At 37.0% G+C, this 6,008-nt stretch overlaps 1 pseudogene; it reads left to right on the forward strand.

The window, feature by feature from the left end:
- The first annotated feature begins 1,686 nt into the window (after positions 1-1,686).
- LOC147366886 (ubiquitin-conjugating enzyme E2 D3 pseudogene) lies at positions 1,687-2,281 on the forward strand (annotated as a pseudogene).
- Positions 2,282-6,008: the final 3,727 nt, after the last annotated feature.

Raw genomic sequence — 6,008 nt, forward strand, 5'->3', positions numbered from 1 at the left:
TGTACACACATAAATGTTTGTGATTGTTATTTAAGGTATTTCAAGTAAGTATTAAAACATCAAAACCATCTGATTTGCATTTTTCAGCAAGAACCAACATATGTATTTATTTATGGGAACATTTTTGGCATAACACTTTCTATTAAATTATAACAAAAAGCTTTCTCTATCACCCTGGGGAATCTGGCAATCAGCCTACCTCCTACCTAGATCAATCTTCGCCATCTACCCCAGTCTTCTCCCACCCACCATATGCATACCTTAAAGCTGTAGTCTTGCCTGGAGCTAGTGTTGTGGAGACACAGAAAGTTGCATAAGGCAATACTTATTAACGTGGCTGCAACCCCCATGATCTCCAAGGTCCCCTAGGAATCCACAGATTGACCATCTGTCATTTACGTAGTTCTGTTTTCATGTTCTGCAAAATGGGCACAAATATATTTTATATTACACAATTTAATAACTCTCAATAAACTGCTGCTGCTGCTGCTAAGTCACATCAGTCATGTCCCACTCTGTGCGACCCCATAGACAGCAGCCCACCAGGCTCCGCTGTCCCTGGGATTCTCCAGGCAAGAACACTGGAGTGGGTTGCCATTTCCTTCTCCAATGCATGAAAGTGAAAAGTGAAAGGGAAGTCGCTCAGTCGTGTCCGACTCTTCATGACCCCATGGACTGTAGCTCACCAGGCTCCTCTGTCTATGGGAGTTTCCAGGCAAGAGTACTGAAGTGGGGTGCCATTGCCTTCTCCCCCCAATAAACTAATTGAATACAGCTGTTTGAATGCCTTAAGGCTGGGAGAGCCACACTGCTGTCAGTCTTGAAATTTCCTAATTTGAAGTCAGCCTATCTTACCAGTTTAAACTTAATCACTTTCTGGTCCTTCAAATAAACAGCGTAATTTTTAAAATTATAATTATCACTAATTACTATCACTAGTATGATTATGGTGATGATGGGGAGAAGGAGGGGATGGAGAAGAAGAAGAGCCTATTATCTTACAAGCAATATCGTAATTTAGGTGTCTATACTCTATATCCATGATTTCACTTAATTGTGAAAATTCGAATAGGTTAAATATAATTGTGATATCCATTTCATAGTAAATCTAAGAATTCAAGAGGTTAACTACTTGTCTAAGACAACACAATAGAAAGTGGCAAAGCAGAGACTCTAAACCAAGAGTATCTGATGATGAATCTGTCTTCCTAATGACTATCCTGCTGCTGCTGCTCTAAGTCGCTTCAGTCGTGTCCGACTCTGTGCGACCCCATAGACGGCAGCCCACCTGGTTCCCCTGTCCCTGGGATTCTCCAGGCAAGAACACTGGAGTGGGTTGCCATTTCCTTCTCCAATGCATGAAAATGAAAAGTGAAAGTGAAGTCGCTCAGTCGTGTCTGACTCCCAGCGACCCCATGGACTGCAGCCCACCAGGCTCCTCCGTCCATGGGATTCTCCAGGCAAGAATACTGGAGTGGGGTGCCATTGCCTTCTCCGCCTCCCATAAAAATCATCAATTGTCCCTAATAATAATTAATACAGACAGTTCCTGTTAGCCAGCCTTGAGGTTCTCCTGAGATTGCCTCCTCAATACCAAGCGCCTGTGTCTGACAGAGCCAGTGTGAAACAGACAATCCTTCCAAGCCGCCAGAATAATCAAGAGTTTTGGCTGGATCTTCGAGCACAAACCATGATAGTGAGGAACCAGACAGAAAGCAGACTATGGCGCTGAAACGGATTAATAAGGAACTTAGTGATTTGGCCCATGACCCTCCAGCACAATGTTCTGTAGGTCCAGTTGGGGATGATATGTTTCACTGGCAAGCCACAATTATGGGACGTAGTGACAGCCCATATCAAGGAGGTGTATTCTTTTTGACAATTCATTTTCCTACAGACTACCCATTCAAATCACCTCAGGTTGCATTTACAACAAGAATTTATCATCCAAATATTAACAGTAATGGCAGCATTTGTCTTGATAGTCTAAGATCACAGTGGTGTCCTGCTTTATCTATTTCTAAAGTACTTTTATCCATTTGTTCACTGCTATGTGATCCAAACCCAGATGACCCCATAGTGCCAAAGATGGCATGGATCTGTAAAACAGAGATAAGTACAACAGAATATCTAGGGGATGGACTCAGAAGTATGCCATGTGATGCTTCTTTAAAGTCAGAATAACCTGCATTGTATCTGGAATAAACTTTAAATTACTGTTCCTTTTTTGATTTTCTTATCGAGCTGCTCCCCTATCAGACCTCATCTTTTTTAATTTTATGTTTTGTTTACCTTCCTCCTTTCATTCACATGTTCATCTGAGAAGACTTAAGTTCTTCCAGCTTTAGAAAATATCTGCTTTTAGAAACTGTAATGTACTTACAAGAGAAGAGTTGCCCAAGATTCAGAATTTTTTAAAAAATGGAACATGTGTATTATGGGGCCAATGTCTTCACTCTAACTTGATTATGAGACTAAAACCAGTCCTCACTGCTCTAACATGCTGAAGAACCATCTGAGAGGGAGGGAGATGGATTCTGAGTTGTCACATCAAAGGAAGCAGCATTATTCTAGCAGCATCCATTCTGGTTTAAGCCTTCCACTGTTAGAGATTTGAGGCAGAGTACATCATGAGAAACACTGGACTGGAAGAAACAAGCTGGAATCAAGATTGCTGGGAGAAATATCAATAACCTCAGATATGCAGATGACACCATCCTTATGGCAGAAAGTGAAGAGGAACACAAAAGCCTCTTGATGAAAGTGAAAGTGGAGAGTGAAAAAGTTGGCTTAAAGCTCAACATTCAGAAAACGAAGATCATGGCATCCGGCCCCACCATTTCATGGGAAATAGATGGGGAAACAGTGGAAACAGTGTCAGACTTTATTTCTCTGGGCTCCAAAATCACTACAGATGGTGACTGCAGCCATGAAATTAAAAGACGCTTACTCCTTGGAAGGAAAGTTATGTCCAACCTAGATAGCATATTCAAAAGCAGAGACATTACCTTGCCAACAAAGGTTCATCTAGTCAAGGCTATGGTTTTTCCTGTGGTCATGTATGGATGTGAGAGTTGGACTGTGAAGAAGGCTGAGCACCGGAGAATTGATGCTTTTGAACTGTGGTGTTGGAGAAGACTCTTGAGAGTCCCTTGGACTGCAAGGAGATCCAACCAGTCCATTCTGAAGGAGATCAGCCCTGGGTGTTCTTTGGAAGGAATGATGCTAAAGCTGAAAGTCCAGTACTTTGGCCACCTCATGCGAAGAGTTGACTCATTGGAAAAGACTCTGATGCTGGGAGAGATTGGGGGCAGGAGAAGAAGGGGACGACAGAGGATGAGATGGCTGGATGGCATCACTGACTCGATGGACGTGAGTCTGAGTGAACTCCGGGAGTTGGTGATGGACAGGGAGGCCTGGCATGCTGCAATTCATGGGGTCGCAAAGAGTCGGACATGACTGAGCGACTGATCTGATCTGATCTGATATACTTTACACTCATAACTGATGTGGCTGGAGAATTGACATTGAATTTAAAGCAGCAGAAGAACAGAAAATGTGATGTATTTTATGCATGTCAGTAAAGGAATGAACTGTTCTTGTTCTACAGAGAATGGATATTAGAAGTCAAACACCCTTTGTATTCCAAAATAGGGTCTCAAAACATGTTGTGATTTTCATTTAAATTGTTCGGAGGCTTGGAGCTATTAGTTAATCTATCTTCCAATACTCTGTTTAATATATCACTGAATAAATGATGCAAGTTGTCAGTGGATGAGTGATCAACTAATAGCTCTGCTAGTAATTCATTTATATTTCTTCAGTGAAATTGCATAAACCAAAAAAAAATACTACAATCTGTACGTATTTTTCTCATTGCTTGAACATGTACTGTGTTGGTTATATTAAGTACTTTCATATCTATACACAATGCTTTATTTAATCTTTATATCCCCTCAAGTTGGGGTTTATTAACTGCACATATACACTTTTCTCTGCCCATAATGACATGTATTTAAGAGTTTTATTGAAATATATTTCCCTGATTAACTACCTCCATGTATTTAAGAAATTGATAATTTTGAAACTTTCTGAGGAGAAGGGAACTGGTTAGATAGAACAAAATGATGGAGAAATTCACCACAGGCCCTTTTCTACATTTTTAATTTTGAAGCAGATTTTTAAAATCATAAAACCAATGCTCTGAAATAATAGGAAAATGCATGGAAAAAATAATGGTTGATTATAAAAGTAAAATATTGTTAAAGGAGACAGTAAAATACCATTTGGCAACATTAATGGGGAAGCTAGGTAGAAAAAGATTAAATGAAAGCATTCTAGCCATTACTGCAATTAAATTAGCAATAAATTATATTTTTTAGTTTGAACATATTTTTGAAACTATGTATCACATCCACAAATAACTGAAAAATTAAAGTGGAAATTGTAAAATATACAGAATAAATAGCAAAAATTAAAATCGAAAAACTAGAAAGAAAACCTATAGAAGATAAAAGAACAAAACAATCACAAACAGAGCAAAATTGATAAACTAATAAACAGCCAAACAAATAAGCAAATATTAGAGCAATTTATTTGAAAAAGTCAATGCAATCAGAAAATAATTCAGTAAATCAACCAAGAAAAGTAGTTTATACAATAACAAATTTTAGTAGTTAAAAGAAACATGGTTCACATACAATGAACAATTTTACATCAAGAAAACTTCAGACAACAGAAATAGAAGTTCTCTTCACAATACTTAATAATGTTGACTTAGAAAGAAATTCAGAAACCCTGAATAATCAACTACCAAACAATTAGTAGTCAAATCCTCTTGCCTTACCATGTACCATTGCAAGAAAATCTGTTTCAGTATTTTTAATAAACCAAAAAAGAAAGAAGGAAAAGTGTGAAAGAATAAAAGAGGGAGGTAAAGCTACCTAATTCATTTCATGAGACTAACATTAAAAACAGGCAGTTGTAATACATAATAAACTAACCTCAGTTATGAATACAGACATAAACATGTTAATATAATAGTATGATCCAACAGTAAACTAAGAATAATAACAATTCATCAGAATCATATAATATATATGATAATGATATGTGGGTGCATTCATAGTCATGTCCAACTCTTTGTGACCCCATGGACTATAGCCTGCCAGGTTCCTCTCTCCATGAAATTTTCCATGCAAGAATACTGGAGTGTGTTGCCATTTCCTACTCCAGTGAATCTTCCTGATCAGGGATTGAACCCACATCTTTAGAGTCTCCTGCATTGGTAGGCAGATTCTTTATCACTGATTTATTTCAGCTATATAGAGATGCCTTTATATTATAAAATCAATAAATGTGATTTGTATTAATGGAGTAAAGGAAAAAAACTTCAATTGTCTCTACTGATGCAAAAACAATCAGTTGATAATATTTTACACACATTCACAATAAAAATTCTCAGAAAACTAGGAGTAGACTTCCTTAGTCTAATAGAGAATATCACCAAAAATTCATGGCAAGCATCACATTTAATGCAAATCAGGAAAAGGTAAGGATGACCCTACAGCTATTCAGTACTATACTGAAATTTCTAACCAAAATGAAAATACATAGAAAAATAAAGATAAAATGCATTATTTGTAGACAACATGAATGTCTACCTAGAAAATTCAAGAAAATCTATAGATATTAATAGAATTTGTAAGTTCAACAAAATTGTTGAATATAAGATCAGCAGACAAAATCAATGATGCTTCTAATCACTATCACTAACCAAATAGAAAATTTAATAGAAAAAATATCTCATTTATCATAACAACAAAAATACAATATGTTAAAAATAAATGCAATAAAATATATGCCTAATCTTAATGTGGAAATTACAAGATGTTATAGAAAAACATTAAAAAGCATGGAATTAATGGCAAGAAACGATGGGCAGAAATATTTGGCATATTAAGATGACAAATACATACAAGTTCTAATAAAAATTATTAAATAATCTA

The sequence above is a fragment of the Bos grunniens genome, chromosome 8 (assembly GCF_055505025.1).
Source record: "Bos grunniens cultivar Pamir isolate PY7600 chromosome 8, Bosgru_T2T1.0, whole genome shotgun sequence".
Classification (NCBI taxonomy): domain Eukaryota; kingdom Metazoa; phylum Chordata; class Mammalia; order Artiodactyla; family Bovidae; genus Bos; species Bos grunniens.